At 48.7% G+C, this 20,040-nt stretch overlaps 1 long non-coding RNA gene across 2 annotated transcripts in view; it reads right to left on the bottom strand.

The window, feature by feature from the left end:
- LOC123631700 overlaps positions 1–20,040 on the bottom strand; it is a 42,750-nt gene that overhangs the window by 4,909 nt on the left and 17,801 nt on the right. For both annotated transcript variants that reach the window (XR_006733214.1, XR_006733215.1), the window contains exons 2-3: positions 17,780–17,924; positions 16,274–16,390 (exon numbers count right to left, since the gene is read on the bottom strand). This is a non-coding gene — a long non-coding RNA (uncharacterized LOC123631700). The remainder of the gene's footprint in view (positions 1–16,273; positions 16,391–17,779; positions 17,925–20,040) is intronic.

The raw sequence follows: 20,040 nt of genomic DNA, 5'->3' as shown, positions 1-20,040 counted from the left end.
CCAGGTCACTTAAATGGGACTTCCAGAGAGATCTTTTCTGGAGCTGATTCAACTGACATGGGCCTCCTTTTGCCTTTTACTCTCCCACTTCTTCCTGCCTGAAGCGAAAACATGATGGTCTGAGCTCCGGCCATCATCTTGAGAGCACACAGTCGTCTAGGCAACAAGTACGTGCCGGGCACTGTTTTTGGTTCTGGGGCTTTAGCAGGAAGAAAACAGCTCAAAGTCCCTGCCTTCAAGGAGCTTACAGTCTAGCTGGGGGGGACAAATTATAAGCAAACAAATATATAACATATCAGAATATGGAAAGTGTTAAGGAGGAAAATCAGAAATGAAATTCTTATTAGCAGGGCATGGTAGTCCCAGCTACATGCTGCATGCCTGTAGTCCCAGCTGCTCGGGAGGCTGAGGCAGGAGGATCGCTTAAGCCCAGGAGTTTGAGGTTGCTGTGAGCGAGGCTGACGCCACGGCACTCTAGCCCAGGTAACAGAGTGAGACTCTGTTTCAAAAAAAAAAAAAAAAAATGAAATTCTTGATGCAAGGTAGAGGCAGCCCTAAGGATGGTGGCTTAGCAGGCTGGACGGAGCTGGGCGTTGTGCAGGCAGCGAGGATGTGTTTTATTCGGGTAGGGCAGACATGCAGACATGCAGACAGGGAAATGGCTGTTACAAGGCAGAAGCTACTCACAGGTCCCTAGGGGCAGGCGGCACAGCAGGCCATGCAGGAGGCGGCCCGCGGGAACGCACAGGGTCAGTCGGGAAGCAGTGGGGCTGAAGGGAACACGTGGGTTGAGACAGGGTTTTGCTCTGTTGCCCAGGCTGGGGTGCAGTGGTGCGACCACAGCTCACTGCAGCCTCGTACTCCTGGGCTCAAGGGATCCTCCTGCCTCAGCCTCCCGAGTAGCTGGGACTATAGGCATGCGCCACCATGCCCGGCTGATTTTTAAATTTTTTGTAGAGATGGGGTCTTGCTCTGCTGCCAAGGCTGGGTTCAAACTCCTGTCCTCAAGTGATCCTCCCGCCTCAGCCTCCCTCGGGGTTGGGATTATAGGCAGGTGTGAGCCACCACACCTGGCCATCAGAACCTTTATTGTGGTTTCCATAGGCAGAAATGGGTTGGCAGGCTGAGCAGGTTTAGATTGGCTGGTTTGAACAACTTCAGTGGCCTCTGGGACATAGGGCCTGTCCCTGCTTGCCTGGTTCTGGCCCTGGGGTGATCAGGGCAGGTGAATAGTGGCCGGAGTGTCGGAGCCTGATAAAGGAGGTGGATGGGGGATGGGCTGTAGATCAGTTGGTCTACCTATGACAGGTGAGTTGTTTACTTCTAGGAGCTATTAACAGCTATCCCAGGGTGGGGCAGTCCCTCCAGGGTCAGCAAGACCTCAAGACGTCAAAGCATCAGAATATGGAAACTAGAAAACATGGTTAATTACAGTAGGTTCTTCCCAATATTGTGGTGTTGCTGCTATGCTATTAGGACTCCCGTTCTCACCTCTAAATTTATTTTAGATGCAGAAAATTTAAACTTCCAATTTGTTTACACCATTGATTTTCAGGTTTCTGTTACTAGCAGGTGAATGCCATCCCCCTTCTGATAAAAATTCTAAAAGAAGGTTCCTTGTAGGCATAGCCTAGTATGTTTCTCAGATCTCTTCCACATGGATAGGCTGTTAGTCATGTGAAACGAATAGCAAGACAAGTAATAGATCCCTGATCGGGTAACTATTCTCATCGGTGCACTCAAACCCGTGTGCACACACAAAACACTGTTGCAAAAATGGAATGATTTTTCACAGATTTTTTTCTGAAGATTGAAGATTGAAACAGTTTCAGAAGTGGTGAAGTTATTTAACCTTACAGCAATGCATTAAATATTAACTTCACCAGGCACAGTGGTGCAAGCCTGTAGTCCCAGCTACTTAGGAGGCTGAGGCAGGAAGATTGCTTGAGGCCAGGAGTTCGAGATCAGCCTGGGCAAGATAGTGAAACCTCTTTTGAAAAATAAATAAACTAATAAAATGTAGAAATATTAATTGTATATGAACAAAAAGTAAAACAAGGATATGCAGAGAGCGTAAAGGATAAGAGAAGGAAATGGGGGAGGGAGAGCTGGAGGTGTGTCCATAGCAACAGCTGCAAACCCAGGGCTGCAAGGACAAACGAGGCAGCAGACTGGAGCTAAGAAGAACAAGGCTCTTGCTTTCTCTGTTTTCCCACTTTTCAGTAAAGATATGGGTAGGAACTAAAATTGGCCTGCTAGAGGAAAAGCCAGCTGCTCCAGCTAAATGATAAACGCCAGTTGGCAGGTCCCCTCAGTGTTAGTAATGCCAGGGGACACAGCGCAACTCGGGTGACCCGAGAGGCGTGACTACCACCCAGCGCCATCAGCTGTTACCAGCAATGAACCTGTCCAGGACTCCAGACAGTCAGATTTTTCAAAAGCTGCAAATCCTGACTTTTATGTGAAATCTGCAATTCTTAAATGTTGGGAAAGAAGGTAATAGTTTTGGTAAACATTCTCTTCACAAATTATATGCTTCTGCAGACCAGATAGGCTGCAGGCCATCAGGGTGCACCTCGTGTACACCCCGCAGAGGGGCGAGAAGCCGGGGCAGAGGAGCAGCAAGGGGCTGGCGAGGGTAGGAGAGGCAGCGATGGCCAGGAAGAGACCAAAGGTGGTGGGATGAAAAAGAAAGAAAATGGGTGGGGAGGAAAATGTTGATGAGTGGATTGAGAAGAGACTGGGAAGGAGTGAAGAAGAGAGAAAGAAAAATGCTGGGGCTCAGAACACGACACTCCAAAGTATGGGGCTTTGGCATGCTGAGTACTCTGAGTCTCTTTCTTTCTTTTTTTTTTTGTTTGAGACAGGGTCTCGCTCTGTCACCCAGGCTAGAGTGTTGTGGCGTCAGCCTAGCTCACAGCAACCTCAAACTCCTGGGCTCAAACCATCCTCCTGCCTCAGCCTCCCGAGTACCTGAAACTACAGGCCCACATCACCACACCCGGCTAATTTTTCTATTTTTTGTAGAAATGGGGTCTCATTCTTGCTCAGGCTGGTCTCAAACTCCTAAGCTCAAGTGATCCTCCCGCCTCGGCCTCCCAGAGTGCTGGGATTGCAGGTGTGAGCCACCGCAGCAGGCCTGACCCACTGTCTACTCTGAACGCAAGGACACTAGAAGGCCCAGAAGTGGCCTCAGAACCAAGGTCTCTCCGACCCCTCCTGCCCTCCTATCTCCCGCCCCTCCTTCTCCCCCGCAGAGAGTCAGAGACGCCAGAATCCTCTTCCCCAAGGCAGGTCATAGAAGCTAGAACACTTTTTCCCCAAATCAAGCAATAAAAACTGAATTTATTACTCTGCCTTTCCCCACATTTCTGTCTAGGAGCTTGCCATAAAGAAATTCTCTGTCTTTTGCCTGAGAGGTTGTAAGACCCTCATTCCAGAGGGCTCCTGTCCCATACCTGGGAGGAAGAAATGCTGCAACTGAGAGGCCGAGAAGAATCTGAACAGACAGGCCCTGCTGGGTTTCTTTACTCGGTCTGTCAGCACCAATTAGACCTTATCCTCTTGTTCAGCCATGTTTCTACATGACTGTTCCTTCTTCATCAAACCTAAGTATTAAAATAAACAGTTTTCCCTGTATCTTTGGGTCTTCATTCTAAAGGCTCCCGTGTCGCATAAAACTTTTTTTATGGGTTTTAAAATTTTATTGATTTATTTATTTAGAAACAGGGTCTCACCCTGTCATGCAGGCTGGAGTGCAGTAGCACGATCATAGCTCTCTGCAGCCTCAAACTCCAGGCTCAAGTGATCTTCCTGCCTCAGCCTCCCCAGTATCTGGGACTACAGATGTGTGCCACCACGCCTGCTAATTTTTAATTTTTTTGTAGAGACGGGATCTCACTATATTGCCCAGGCTAGTCTCAAACTCCTGGCCTCAATCAATTATCCTGCCTCGGCCTCCCAAAGTGCCAGGATCGCAGGTGTGAGCCACCACCACCGCCGACATAAAACTTTGATTAAATAAATATGTCACGTTTTTCTCTCATTAGCCTGTCTTTTGTTATAGAAGTGTCACTGTGACCCCCCCTGATGGGGAGGAAAGGATCACACCCTTTCTGCCCCTCACTTCACCTGCCCCTAACAAGGCAAGGAAGATGGAAGGAAGAGCGAGAAAGGGAGGTGGTCTGAAGAGACAGGAGGTAGCGAGCTGCTGTAGGTAGAGGGTGGAGACTTGGAGTCATGCAACAGAGCGAGACAGGAGAACGCAGGCAGTGTGGAGAGAACAGTGGCTCTACACGGCGAACGGGTGGCCCACAAGGTTTGCAGCCTGTGGGCATCTGTGATATGAGATGCCTCATAACATACACATGTACAGGTTTTGTCTATGGTTTCTGGCTCGTAACCGCCCATATTCCTTTGTTATCATGTCGGGGTGCTTTAGGCCCCAGAGGGGCCTCAGGAAACAGAGTGACTCTGCCCTTCCCTGCCCTCGTTTCACCTGCTTCCCTTTCTCCCCGGGGCAGGAGTCTTCTCCTGCCTTTCTATCTCAGACCTACTTTATCTGATTGTGGCTCAAAAGACCCCTGTTTCAGAAGGGGTCTTGCCCCATGCCCTGGAGGAAGGAATGCTGCACAGAGAGGCCAGGAAGAATCTGGACAGGCCTGGCTGGGGCTCCCGCTCAGCCTATGAGCATTAGATCGCACCCTCCGTCCAGTCCCCTTGCAACATGAGTGTCCATGCGTCAATCACGCCTGGCCACTGAAGCCTCCATGAGAGGCCCAAAAGGACGGGGTTCAGACTAGCTTCTGGGGAGTTGAAGGTGTGGAGGCTCCTGGAGGGCAGTGCAGCCAGGGAGGGCGTGGAGGCGGCAAGCCCCTTCTCCCTGCACCTCGCCCCACCTCTCGCCTTTGTCATAAACCAGCAAATGTAAGCAAGTGTCTCCCTGAGTTTCCTGAGCCACTCTAGCAAATTACTCTAACCCAAAGAGGGCACGTGGGAGCCGCAGCTTGAAGCTAATCTGTCAGAAGTTCCAGAGGCCCAGACTTGTAACTGGTGCCGGGTGGGGGGACACTCTTGGGGACGGAGCCCTCAACCTATGGGATCTGACGCTATCTCCAGGAGACAGTGTCCGAATTTAACGGGAGGACATCCAGCTGGTGTCCACTGCAGAAGTGGCTGCTTGTTTGGTGTGTGGGGAAAACTCCCCCACATTTGGGCACAGAAGTCTTCTGTGCTGATTGTTTTGAGTGAGAGAATAGGAAAGGGATGTTGAGTGCTGGTTTTTCCACATACGGAGCATCACGTTTTCTTTTGCTGGTCAGATAACTCGGGCCCCTGCTTCTCCACCACTGCGGGAAGTCCAGCGCCCCGGCCCTGCACAGGAAGTGCCACCACTTTCCTGACCCGTGTCACCTCCTGCTTCTCCCTCCTCTCGACATCTGCCTGCCGGGGTCTAGCCTCTTCCACCCCTCCCTTCCTCTACAAGCTGACACTGGGCTAGGGGTCAGCTCAGCGGAGCTTGACCCATGGCTGGGGCTATCGAGAAGGGCAGCTACCGCCCAGAACAGGGGACGAGTGGAAGTCCACACCAGGGAAGGTCTCTGAAGCGTCCCTACCTAGAATGCCCCACTCTGGACATTCCCCCCGCGCTGCTCAAGGAAGCCACCCTTTCTCTTCAGCGTGCTCAGCAGTGGGACACCTCTTTGATCCCACTCGCCCTAATTTCATGTAATGAAAAGACGCATTGAAATGTCTTCTCCCACACAAGATCCCCAGAGGGCCTAGGAATTAGAAGAGCCGTGTCCTTGATGACAGACAGCACTGTCCCCTCCGCCAGGCCGCACCGTCCGCGGCTGGCGTGTCCTGAATGGCGCTGTAGCTCTTCCTGGGGCCTACGGGGACCATTTCCTGTTTTCCTTCCTCACCCGTGTATCCTTACAAAAAGCCCATCCCCTGAGGTAGCTTGGGTGTTCCTCTGTCCTTTGCCACCAGAGAGAGTGGGTCGCCTTCACTGTAGCTTGCTTAGAAGGCAGCCGGGCTTGCTCTGCTCTCCAGCTGAAAGGAGGGTGGGAACGCTCGAATGCAGAGTGCAGACGCTCACACCTGCAGGAGGGAGGGAGACGCACCCACAGCCACAGAGAGGGGGCTCTGGCCAGGTCACGGACTCATTAGGCGACCAGGAAACAAAACTTATCTGATAAGAGTTAAGTAACAGAAAATGACCACAGTCTAGATCACTTTCTTAGCGATGAAGTTGGGAAAAACTGAAATCACTTTTGACCTGCATGTCACCCCTTTGCTGTGTTTCAGAACAAAGGGCAACACGGGCCCTTCCAGCCACCTGCCTGGCACGCTTGGGCCCTGCTGTGTGACCCCCAATCTGCTCTCGTCCCCTGTGCCTTCCCTACTCCTGCCCCTTCAGCTCCAGCCATGTTCCTCTTCCCCTCCTTTTCCATCTCATCACCCAACAGACGTGTGCTGAGGGCCCCCGTGTGCCGGGCACTGTGCTGGCAACAGAATAGAAGATGCGCGAGACGCAGCCCCTGCCCGGCCTGGACCCTTACAGCCCAGCGCGACCCTGCGGAGTTACAGCCAAGCACGCTGCCCACGGCTGAGCTTAGCAGAGCTGGGCAGTGAACTGGGGCGAGGCTAGTCTCAGATGGAAAAGTGAACAGAAATACAGGCTTGTGTGAACCTTTTATCGTGGAGGCTGCAGACTTAGAGGTTTTTATTTTTTAGATGGAATCTCCCTCTGTCACCTGGGCTAGAGTGCTGTGCCGTCAGCCTAGCTCACAACAACCTCAAATTCCTGGGCTCAAGCGATCCTCCTGCCCCAGCCTCCAGAGTAGCTGGGATTACAGGTGCGCACCACCATGCCCGGCTAATTTTTCTATTTGCTCAGGCTGCTCTTGAACTCCTGCCCTCAAGTGGTCCCCCCACCTCGGCCCCCACAGTGCTAGGATTACAGGCGTGAGCCACCACCCCCAGCCCCAGACCTGGAGGTTTTGATTGAGCCTGGAATTTGATGGGACACTGTGCACTCAGCATGGAGCCGGGTGCCCGGCTGTAGGAAACGGCTACTCAGAGGGAGCTGTTGTTAACTATACACATCTGCCTTCGAATTATGTGAGCACAGAGGAAGAGGAGTTCCAATCTCTGTATTCCACTCTTCCCTTCCTCTGCCCATGTCTTCACCAGCCTTCTCCAGTTAAAAGTGCAGCATTCCTAAGTGGATCCCAAGAGCAGGGAGTGGGTGGAAACAGGAAACACGGATCATCAACAAACACGGCGCTCCTGAGTGCTCACACACGTGATGCCTGTTCTCTCAAGATGCGTTTCCGCCCCACCCCCGGCCCCAAGTGGAGGGGGGCCCTCCTGGGTGTCTGCAGCCTGACTCAGTCTCTGACAGGTCTTTAAAGCACGCTTGCTCAAGCCGAAAGGTCATAACTCCTTTGATCGGCTGGAAAAACACTGCTGGAATCACAAAGAATCCAGGAAAGAAAAACAGGCAGCAAAATAGAACCAAATGCAGGGAGTTGAACAGATGTTTATTTTGATCCATGTCCGGTTTTGGCCAAGAAAAGAATAAAATGTCCAGAAAAAGTTAAGCTGAAAGGAGGGGGTGGGGGAGAGGAACGAATAATACCAAATTTGAGACTCTATATGACAAGAGATAAAACTTGATGCATTTATCATAGCATAAAAAGGATAAATTCCATGTGGAATTAAAAAAAACCTACAATATTAGGAGAAAATGGGTGAATTCCTCTACAACTGGGGAGTGGAGAAGACTTTCATAAGTATGGCTAAAAGTTCAGCTGCAAGTGAGGAGAAATGTTGATAAATGTGACTATTGATACATAGAACTTTAAAAGCAAAAATGTTGCACGGAAAAACATGGCTATAAGCCAAAAAAAAAGACAAATGGCAAATATATCACAGACAAATGGTTAACATTCCTAATATGTAAAGAGCTTCTAAAAAGTAAAGGGAAAATAACCAATTGAATTTAAAAATCGAGCAAGAGTCATGAACAAACAATTCACAGAAAAAGAAATGCAAGGGAGCTCCATGACATGTAAAAAGTTCAACCTTGCTTCTGACAAGAAAAACGCAAATCCAAACTACGTGAAGGCAAAACAATTGTGACCCCGCGGCGACCCTTCAAGAAATCTCACTTCCACCAAAAGCTGCAGCTGCCTGGCCAGTATGGGCCCGGGAACAGACGTGAGGTCTGGAGGGTCAGATTTAACCGGCCGAGGTGGGCGAGGCCGCCCGGGAGCTACTGATGCTGGGCTAGAAGGACCAGGGCGGCTGTTTGAAGACAAGGCCCTGGGGTGTCGTGTGCTGGACGAGGGCGAGAGGAAGCCGGGTGACATCCCGGGCCTGGGACTGCTTGGAGAGACACCGGCAGACCCAGCTCTTCACGCTCGGCTTGGCCAAGTCCATCCCCACCCCGCGTGCTGATCCGGTTGGCAAGCAGGTGGTGAACACCCCGTCCTTCATTGTTTGCTGGACGCCCAGAAGCACACTGGCCTCTCCCTCCGCTCTCCAGCCGGGCTGGCCACCCCACCGCGACAAGAGGTGGAACGCCAAGAAGGGCCAGGGTGGGGCTGGAGCCAGAGATGAGGAGGAGGACTAAGCCCAACCATCCCCTCCTGGGCTGCTGGATTGTCTAGTTTTCCAGTCAGATAATGAAACAAGATCAACACTGGAAAAAAAGAAAAACTACACGAAGGCAGCATGTTTTACCTATCAGATTGGCAAAAATCCCAAAATTAGTCAACACACTTTGTTGGCAAAGCTATAAGGAAACAGGCACTCTAGTACACTGCTGGTGGGAATGCAAAATGCGGCAACCTCCATGGGGGGGTGGAATTTGCCTGTCAATAAGAAGCGAAGTTACATATGCATTTCCTCTTCGGATCAGCAATTCCACTTCTAGGAATCTATTCCAAAACATTCCCTACAAAAATATGAAACAATATTTGCATAGGCTATTTATTGCAGCCTTGTTTGTAAGAGCAAAAAGCTAGAACTAGCCCAGCTGACTAACAACAGAGGGCTGGTCGGGTTAAATATGAAGTACCTTGGAGCATTAAAAAAAAAAGAGTTAAGTGCGGGCGCGGTGGCTCAGGCCTGTAATCCTAGCACTCTAGGAGGCTAAGGCTGTAGGATCGCTTGAGCTCAGGTGTTAGAGACCAGCCTGAGCAAGAGTGAGCCCCCATCTCTGCCAAAAAGAAAAAGAAAAATATATATACAAAACAACAAAACCCGGCCGGCGTTGCGGCGTGCGCCTGCAGTCCCAACTACCCAGAAGGCTGAGGCAGAAGGATCACTTACAGCCCAGGAGTTGGATCTCGCACTGAGTTACAGCGACAGCACTGCATTCTACTCAGGGACACCGAGTGACACTCTATCTCAAACAAACAAAAAAATAAGGCAACCGGCACCCCCCTCGCAAGCCCCCAACCCTTCATTTATAAATCTGAAAAAAAAAAAAGAATAAGGACTATCTCCACATACTGCCATGGAGTGATGGCCAGCATATATTGTTAAGTAAAGAAAGCAAGGTAAAATTATATGCAAATTATATCTCAATAAGTAATAATAATAATTTTTTTTTAGTCAGAAAAGTAGCACAGTATGCTACTCTATATCTAACAACAAATAAATATATATATTTTAAACAATGGAAAGATAAGCAAAAACGTTTTAAAGGGCTATATATGGGGAGAAGGAAACGGTGGAGGAGACAGGGATAGAGACTGAGTTTCTCTGATGTACCTTGTTTCGTAGATCTAATTTTAGAACTATGTAAGTAGTTTACATAATTAGAACCAAAATTAATTTTTAAAAGCATTCCTTAAAAAGCAAAAGCAAAATAAAACAAAAGAATTTATCTGTACAGAAATAAAATAAAAGAATCTATCTGTACTAACAGTGAGTTAGTGATATAATCACAGAAAAGAACTGTTTCAAACAACTTTAAACCACAGCAATTTTATTGTAAACCCCTAGTGAGATATACCCTAAGGACAAAAAAGAGAGCTGAAAAAATAGTTTCATTCATTGTCATATTAATGGCAACAATATTGATGTTGTTTTTTTAAGATTGTGTGTCAGTATTGAGGGACAAAGCAGGTGTTGGTGTATTTGGGAACTGGAATATTTGGTTGGGTGAAAAAAACAGATGTAAGTTATGAAGTTATATAAAAATACTGAGGGCCTCTATTTGCGTTGGAAGTATTAATATTAGTATAAACAAAGGATGGATTTATCTTTAAAAATATAAGTTTGTATTTCCTTTCTGACAGAAGCCCCTCAAAACAAGGACCAGCCCAGTAGCAGTGAGGCCCCTAGCACCCTGACTGGTTCCTAACTGCCATTTCCCTTCAGCAGAAACCAGAACTCCTTGAAGAACAGTTTCATTCTCAGCCTGGGGAAGGAAACGTACGAGATGTGCTTCGATATCTTGCCATATCAGAAACTCAAGAAGGCATCACAGTCTCTAAAGACTATGTTAGAAGGAGGTAAAAAGACTCCCACTTGCAAAGATTAGACAATTTGAGCATTCATAGAACTAATGACTACAACGGACTGCAATAAGCTGAAGCACATAGAATATGTTTAAATCCATGATTTCATAATGATGGTTTTTTGGGGTTTTGTTTGTTTCCAGAGACAAGATCTCATTCTGTCACCCAGGCTGGAGTGCAGTGGCACAATCACAGCTGACAACAACCTCAAACTCTTGAGCTCAAGCAATCCTCCTGCCTCAGCCTCCTGAGTGGCTGGGACTACGAGCAGGCACCACCACACCTGGCTAATGTTTCTATTTTTTGTAGAGATGGTGTCTCACTCTTGCTCGGGCTGGTCTTGAACTCCTGAGCTCAAGCAATCCTCCCACCTTGGCTTCCAAGAGAAAAATTTTTTGTAGAGATGGGGTCTTGCTATGTTGCCCAGGCTGGTCTTGAACTGCTGGCCTCAAGCGATCACCCACCTCAGCCTTCCAAGTGCTGAGAATACAGGCACAAGCCACCACTGCACCCAGCCTCATAATGATGTTCTCAAAAATTGGTCACTCTGGGAGAATCCTAGGTAGCCAACTCACCAACTGAAAAAGTGGTAGTAAAGAGAAATTCTTCACCATACCTTTCCTGTAGGAACCATAACTGGCCACATGGTTGATGAAGCAATTTCTCTTATAGAATTGGTCTACCTAATAAATGAAGAAAGGAATAATAAGGTTCTAACATTGCCATTTTGCAACTCTTAATGAAAGAATAGATTAGTCAATGATCAATAATGACTTAAAATATCACCAAAGAGAAAGCTCACAACATTCCCAGAGAAGGAGGCCTGCAAAAATAAACACCGAACTTCAGTCTGATGAGGCCTCTAGATGAACTGGCAATTTACAAGGCAGTCAGTGAACAGAGGAGCGTGCTACATAGCACCTCAGGGTATAATCAGCCAACCCAGACTGGGAAACGGACAGGCCAAAAACATCCAGTTTCTGCAACAAGTCTATTGCAAGGAGGAAGAAAAGAATGAGAGAAAGAACCTGTACTTTAAAAGAGACATTTAAAAAATCAACCAATATAACGTATGGGCTTTATTGCAACCCTTTTTTTTTGAGACAGAGTCTCACTCTGTTGCCCAGGCTAGAGTGCCGTGGTGTCAGCCTAGCTCACAGCAACCTCAGACTCCTGGGTTCAAGCAATCCTCCTGCCTCAGCCTCCCGAGTAGCTGGGACTACAGGCATGCGCCATCATGCCCGGCTGTTTTCTATGTATCTTTAGTTGTCCAGCTAATTTCTTTCTATTTTTAGTAGAGACTGGGTCTCGCTCTTGCTCAGGCTGGTCCTGAACTCCTGACCTTGAGCGATCCTCCCGCCTCGGCTTCCCAGAGTGCTAAGATTACAGGTGTGAGCCACTGTGCCCGGCCTCAACCTTTATTTTTAAAGGTAAACTTACTTTTTTAAAAATGAGACATTTGGGGGATTCCAAGCTATTTTGGTGCTGGCCTGAGCCTAGGAGTTTCTGTGTTTTAAGTAAAGACAACATCAGAGCCCAGAACCATGGGCTCAGACCCTACAGTTGGTTCTTTTCTTGCCACGGCCACCTCTTCCATTCCCTCGCTGCCTCCCGGCCTCCCCTCCTACCAGGCTGACCCACCCGAGAGAACCCGGAGAGCGGAGGATGCAGCAGTTCCGAGTGGGATGCCAGACAAGAGGTTCTCTGGAAGCAGCTCCAGTCCAGGCTCTTCCCCATCTAGAGCACAGATTTTGGCATTATTCAGGATGTCCCCAAATGGACAAGTTCTGCTTGTGTGGTATGAGTTGATGTTTCTCATCCCAGCTGGGCCTGTGATTTGGAGGAAGAGGTGTTTGGGATGGTCTGCCAAATACCACCACCAAAATCACCAGCAGCTGGAATAACTGTAAACCACGCAATGTGGATGGTTTACAAGGTAAACCTTGTCCTAAGGGCCTAAATGTTCTTAAGTCAGAAGACCTAGAAATTAGCCAATATCCCCACCTATGCCTTCTGTAGTCTCTCAAATCACTCAACCTTTCTCAAATCACTCAACCTTTCTCAAATTCAGTTGCTTTTTCTGCAAGAAGGTATAATTACCCCTTATCTGCACAAGAGCAGGAACCAGACTCAGTGATCTCTTGAGGGCCCTTACCGCCCTGAGCACCATGACCTTATCAGATGGAGAAGACTCCTTATGTCAGGGAACAGAATACACAGAAGGACCCAAGGAAAGGCAAGAACGGGCAAGTCAGGAAGCGTCACTGGACACATGAAGCCAAGGGCCGTGAAGCTGGTAGGCAGCTCATAACAATAAAAATCTAACATTTGAGTTCTTACTACATGCCTTGTGCTAGGCTAAGACCTTCGCATATATCATCCCGTTTAATAGCCCCAACAACCTAATAGGTTGCAGCCCTCCACTTCCTTCTCTCAAAGGCAACCTCGCTCCCTCTTCTCAGTAACATGTCTCTTACCTAGTTCCTATTTCAGACACCAGTTGTATGTAATAACTGAAGTTTCATGCAATGTACAGCAAAGATGCTGACGGACAGTCCCAGTCTAATGTGCAAGGGCTGAGGTCATTGGAACGCCAAGGACCCTCATGACACAATGAACAAAGGTTCTTCCATCTAACGTGTAAACAGAGGCCTGTCTAAAGGGATTTGACATCCTTGCAAAAGACGTCCAGGAGATGCCAAGCTTTTCCAGCCAGAGCTTTGTGTTTGGCTGAGCAATGATCAGCCATCGCTCCCTTCCCAGTGGCTCATCTGGCCGTCCACTGTCTCGGGTCCTTGTTTTGCAGGAACTCCGGCAAGCAACACATGAACCCCATTTCTAAACAAGGCCTTGTTCCACCTCTTACAATTTTATGATAAATGCGTGAGACTGAAAGTTGGGTGCAATTATTTGCAAACAGTCACAATGTAATTGGTTATTACAGAGCAATTGTATTTTCTCCATCATTTCCTAGCAAGGGTCATGCCTTGAAGATTCAATAATGGCATAATGACAGTGACAGAAAAAGGAGAGGAATTTACATGGAGGCAAGGACGCAAACTATATTATGTGGATTCTGTCTGTCCCCGATGAAGCAGCAACATTTGAACTGTGTTCCCATTAATTTGGCCACAAATAAAAGTAACCCCTCAAAGCCATATGATTAACAATGGGGCTTAACTCTGTAGCTATAAGCAGTCGTGTCTAGAAAGAGTTCAGTGAATCAATGAAGCAATAATGGAGCACACGGCTTTATTGCTTGCTTGTGTCTCCTTGCTGTGGATATTCAGGAAGATAAACATGTGCATCTGCACACTTGACATTGCTGGGTGCCTCAGTTGTCTGCGAAGACCCCTGACGCGCGGGAAGGCACAGTTTTGCTGGGGCTGAGGCACGAATGGCGCTGCCTGGCCGGTGTGGTTGGGTGATGAGCGCTGACCACCCAGCTTCCCAAAGCAGCTTTGTGTTTTGCAGCAGGTGGTCCCACAGGCAGGAACCTACGGCAAACACTTTTTAAGAAAATTGCGTTTCTTTGGGAAAATTTCTCCTCAAAAAAGCCAATAGCTAACCCTGATAATAAACGTGATGCAAATGTGAAGAGACTGAGAAAGTGATGATTTTCAGCAATTATAAACTGGGGCCAGTTAGAGACTGGCATTGTGCTCTTGAAGACAGCTCAGCTCTGTTAACCCACACTGAATGCAGATATCTGAAAGGAGATTTGAGAAACTGTTTAGGAAATGTTTCCCGCCAGCTCAAACATCTCTCACAGAGCAAGATACAAAACTTAAGTGAAAGTAGGAACAGCGGTCAACTCGCAGTACGAGAATACAAACAGGAAGCAGCAGCCTCTTGACATAAATCCAATTGAGAAAGGCCTAGAAACCCCGGGGAGGTATTAATGTATCATCTAATTTGAAGATTTACCAAGATCTCTGGCGCCTTTTGAGGAGGTCAGGCGAGGGTCAGCTCTCCTTCCTGCGGGCACGGCCGGGGGGCCCCACATCCACCTCCCTTTCACCCCAGTGAAATTCCCGCGTCCGGCGCCACGCAAGTGGAGTTGGGGTGGAGAGATTCTGAATGCCCTGAAACAAGCCTGTCTCACCGGCAAGATGAGCCGGAGGGATGTCGCTGGTAGAAGCAATCGGCCTGCCAAGCACAGCGCCCCTCTCCAGCGGGAAACTCCTTGGATTCATCTTCCAGGAGCTTGTCCTCTTCCTGCCCAGACATCAGCTGCTGTCACAGACACACCCGCCTCCTTGCTGCTTGAGTTAGGATGTTACTCTTGTTTAATGATATCCAGATTTATCATATTTATGTCTTTTCTTGTAACTATCAGAGTCCTTTTGGATATAAGTTTGATGTACATAAATAATAATAATGGCTACCAAGTATTGACTAGAATATTCCAAACTATTTAGTTTTCATAGCTAGTAAGCAGCAGACTCAGGGTCAAACCCAGGTGGAAAGGAGTCTGTGGCAGGACTTGTTCTGGTAGCAGGTTGCCTCTAACGGTGCGCATCTCTCTCGCCCACCGCTAGTCAGAGGAGCGTCAGCTGTTTGCTAAAACTGTTTACCAAGCTGAGCCGAAGGCGGATTAACCACCTCACACACGCGCGCACACACACACATGCAAGCATGCACGCACACACACACTCACACACATGCGCACACATACACACACACGTGTGCACACACATGCTCACACACGCACGCGCGTGCACACTCACACACACGAGCACACACATGCACGCACACACGCACACACATGCACGTGCATACACGCACACACGCACACACAGGTGCACACGCACACATGCACACACACGAGCACACGCATGCACGCACACACGCACACACAGGTGCACACACGCATGCGCACGCATGCACACACGTGCACACACAGGTGCACACGCACACATGCACACACACAGGTGCACACGCGCACACACGCACACAGGCACGTGCCCTTTGTTCAGCTGCATTACTTCATCCTCTCAACCAAACGTGCGGCTGCCCGCTGCGTGCCAGGCACGGCACTAGTAAACAGGCTGGGTGTGGGCCCTGCCCCTTTGGGGCTTCTGTTTTCGCTCCTGCTGATCCCCTGGGTGTGTCTTAAGTGACAGCTTCCTCACAGGCATTCCCTGTCACCCACCCTACACTCACTCAGGTCACTTCACTGTCCACACTGCACTTTTCCTTCATAACAACCATCCCCTTTAATTATTTGTTCAATGTCTTTCTTCTCATGGTCCTGTGACCTCCGTGGGGGCAAGATGGGCTGTCCTGTTACTGCTGTGGCCAGTGTCTTGTGTAGCAGCTGGCACCCAAGAGAAACTTAGTATGTGTTGAATGAATAGACATGAACAAGCAGCAGGAACAGGCTTTGTGAAGGTTAAGGAAGATGGCGCCAGGCTGGCGACCCGCCAATATTCAGCTGCTCGTCAGTCTCTGTGCCGCGGCGGCCGACTCTGCTTGACAGAAACCAGCAGGCTGGTTCCAGCCTCCCTCCCGCTGAGCACGCCTTCTGCTGTCCGCCTCCAGTGAGGTCGGCCCAGCCCACCTTGGCGTGCGGCAGGACCAGCAGGTGGAAGCTTGCCTTACGCAAGGGACCAATTAATCCTAAATACCTCGTCAGTCCCACAGCTCCTGCCCGGTGCACACCCGCCCAATGCAGGTGTCCCTTTGATCACAATCTCTAGCCCTGGGTTAAACTTCAAGAGAGTCAACAATACCTGGAACAAATGACCACATCCCTGCTCCACCCCTCACTGTGTGGGGATTGCCTGGAGACGGTGGCTTTCCTGCTGTGCCCTGTAGGACAAGGTCACAGAGCTGGGAATAAGTGGTCTCTGAAAGAGAGGAACATTTTGGCATCAGGCAGGCATAGGTGAGGTCGGTCTTCAGAGAGCGACCTGGAACTCAGAAAAGGGAGCCCTGAGCAGGCAGCGGTGGGAATGTCGTGTGTCCCTAACCCCTAGTGGGACTCAGGGAGTGAGTGGAAGGGAGGCCGCAAACAGGAGAAAGGAGCAACTCCTGCAGCGGCCTTTGGTGAGCCAGGTTACCTGCCGCTCCGTCCTGGCATTCGCTTTTCTTAGCCCTAGGCCTTTAGGGAAGTCCTATTTAATTGTTCCAGGTCTCTGCAGTACTGATGGCCTCCACTGTGCTTGTTCTTAGGCATAAAGGGACAGGAAAACCTCGGGGGACATGGCAGGGCTGGGAAGTCCAGCCTGCAGATGCGCCCTCCCACAGCCCATCACGAAGGACATGCCCCTTATTTTGCTGTGGGAGGTCGCTGTAGATGTTTGCAGCATCCACGAGAGCTGCGGGGGCCTCCGACTCCAGTGCTCAGGTGGAGACGCCCCGAAGCAGAGACAGTCAGCTCTGCAGGCCCACGGCCCTGGGCCTAGGGTTGTTCTGCTCTTCACAGACCCTGTCGCCCTGGGGAGTCCGGGGGCTCTGCCAGAGGAAGGTCACCACCTGGCACACAAAGGGATACCTACTGTAGTCCCAGGGTCAAGAATCTTGTCCACAAGCTGCTTCCCACTCAACACCTCAGGCTCAAAGTCAAAGTTCCCCTCTTCTGTGTCGTGCGGCACCCCGACCGCCAATCCAGGGCACTTTTCCAGTTCTTTCATGAATTAGATCTCCCCTGTCATGGCTCTGAAGGAAAAGGACTCAAATGACAAGCCACAACCCCTCCCCTGCCAAATCCTTGTGATTAAAAACATTGGTACTTTGTTCACTTGCGAATAACCAATATTCTACAGCCTCTGTTCTCTCCCGTGTGCACACACTTCCTCATTTTCCGACAGATACGCCTACCCTCCCTCAGTCTCCAGCTGAACGTCGGTGACCACTGGGGGCAGGCGCTGTCCTTTCCAGCTCTCACTCTGGGCCTCAAGGGTAATGCTCTGTTAGGGGCATTTACGACCTCGGAAGAGAGTCCAGGGTAGTGATGTGCTAGTGACAGCTGGCGGGGAAGATAGAGATCCTTGATTTGTAGCAGTTACCAATTTCCGTGGTGTAAATACTCCCTTCCACAGCCAGTTTCCAACCACCAACAGTTTAACAAACAGCTTGTAAAATTCCTGAATTTTTAACATTCTCACCCGTGGGTCTGAGCTGGCTCCAGCAAACCACTGGTTCAAGGGAATCTTTGAAACTTCCCTGGGTCCCAAGATGTCTTGCCAAAATGAGTAATAGATCCCACGGAAGTGAAGGGAGGGAGGGGACCTCACCTGACATTTCTGCCCACTGTTCCCTTGGCTCAGAGGACTGGAAGGAGTTAGGAAAGCTCTGCGCTCAAATCCTTGTTTGACTGTGGGCGAGTTTCAGCATCCAGCTCTGCACAATAGGACTGATGAAACATACCTGCAAGATCACCTAGAGGACAGGATGAGAAACCTAGATGAAATGCCTAACATAACCGTGAAGCAAGTTCTTTTTTTTTTTTTTTTTGAGTCAGAGTCTCGCTGTGTTGCCCGGGCTAGAGTGCTGTGGCGTCAGCCTAGCTCACAGCAACCTCAAACTCCTGGGCTTAAGCGATCCTCCTGCCTCAGCCTCCCGAGTAGCTGGCACTACAGGCATGTGCCACCATGCCCGGCTAATTTTTTCTATATATATTTTTTAGTTGGCCAGATAATTTCTTTCTAGTTTTAGCAGAGACAGGGTCTCGCTCTTTCTCAGGCTGGTCTTGACCTCCTGACCTCAAGTGATCCTCCCGCCTCGGGCTCCCAGAGTGCTGGGATTACAGGCGTGAGCCACCACGCCCGGCCGAAGCAAGTTCTTAACAAGCATTCTTTATTTTACCTCCATACCTATCCTAATTTTCCTGTATTTAAAAGAATTATTTTCCAAAGGGTCCAAGAACTCAACACTGTCGAGGTGGGGGCAGATGAGTCAACCCGACTCGCCCCAGTTTTGGCTTTAACTTTGGACTTCTTTGAGGAGTTCAGCTCTTTTTCCCTTCCTGATTCTCCTCTGTCCTCATTCCAAGGGGTGAGTCTATCAAATTTTCTATAGCTGGGGTTTATGCCACCTGCTTCATTTTCCTCTGATACGGCAAGCTGTACCCAGACTCAGAAACCGGGGGCCAAAAGGGAGCACCACTCAGGGCCAGGGCAAGGGCACTGGGCGTCACCAAGACTGCTCTCCACACAGAGCACATGCGGCCGGCTGTGGGTCTCAAACGCCTCCCACGTCAAACCAAGTCCATAATCAACAGTGTCACCAAACGCTCGTGGGGATTTATGTACAACTATAGAGCAAGACGCTGTGCTCAGAGATCTAGAAGAGCTTTCCAACTATAAAACAGCCATGGAAGGAAGTGGAATCTTTGTCTCTGTGGCTGGGATGGGGAACGAGGAGTCAGAGGCAGAAGGGACACAAGGCTCATGAGATTTGAGAAGTTTGGCTGTTCACAAACAATGGAATAACTGAGATGGTACAAGCAGAGACAGTGAATAAAACTTTGAAGAAATATGGTTTCTTGTGGCAAAGAGCTCTTGGAAACTCAAGAAAGCTTCAGAAACTTACAAGTACAAAAAATAGAAAAAGTAGATAAATTAGACTTAAGAAAAATTTGAAACTTTTATGCTTCAAAGGATATCAAGGAAGTGAAAAAGACCCAAAGAATGGGATAAAATATTTGTAAATCACATGTCAGTTAAAGGACTTGTATTTGGAATAAATAAAGAACACTTACAATTCCATGATGAAAAGACAACCCAAATTAATAACGGGCACAGGATCTGAATCAACATTTCTCCAAAGATATACAAATGGCCAATAAGCACACGAAAAGATGTTCAACATCATTAACCAACAGGAAAATGCAAATCTAAACCACCACCAGATACCACTTCATACCCACAAAGATGGGCAGAACCAAACGGGCAGACGGGAGAAACTGGAGCCCTGGCACACTCTGCTGGTGGGAACATCAGATGCTGCAGCTGCACCAGAACACGGTCTGGCAGTTCCTCAAAAGTTAAACACAGTTACTACGTGGCCTAAAAATTCCATTCCTAGGTACATGCCCAAGAGAAATGTAAATGTATGTCCACACAAAATATCATACAGGACTGCTCATACCAGCATTATTCATAATAACTAAAATGTGAAAACAATGGAAATGTCCATTGAATTGCATTGGATAAATAAAATGTGGTATATCCACACAAGAAAATAGCATTCAGCAATAAAAAAGAAGCAAAGTACTGATACACGCGACAACATCAATGAATCTTGACATTATGCTAAGTGAAAGAAGCCAGATACAACAAAATGCCACATGTTATATGATTGCATTTGTATGAAATGCCCGGAACAGACAAATCTACAGAGACAAAAAGTAGATTAGTGGTTGCCTAGGGCTGGGGAGAGGAGGGATTTGGGGTAAAATTGGAAGTGATTACTAATGAGTATGGGGTTTCTTTGGCGGGGGGTGATGAAAATGTTCTAAAATTGTCCCAGCACTTTGGGAGGCCAAGGCAGGAGG

This window comes from Lemur catta, chromosome 2, assembly GCF_020740605.2.
Source record: "Lemur catta isolate mLemCat1 chromosome 2, mLemCat1.pri, whole genome shotgun sequence".
Taxonomy (NCBI): domain Eukaryota; kingdom Metazoa; phylum Chordata; class Mammalia; order Primates; family Lemuridae; genus Lemur; species Lemur catta.
The sequence above is the reverse complement of the archived record's forward strand: the minus strand, read 5'-3'. Positions and strand labels throughout refer to the sequence as shown.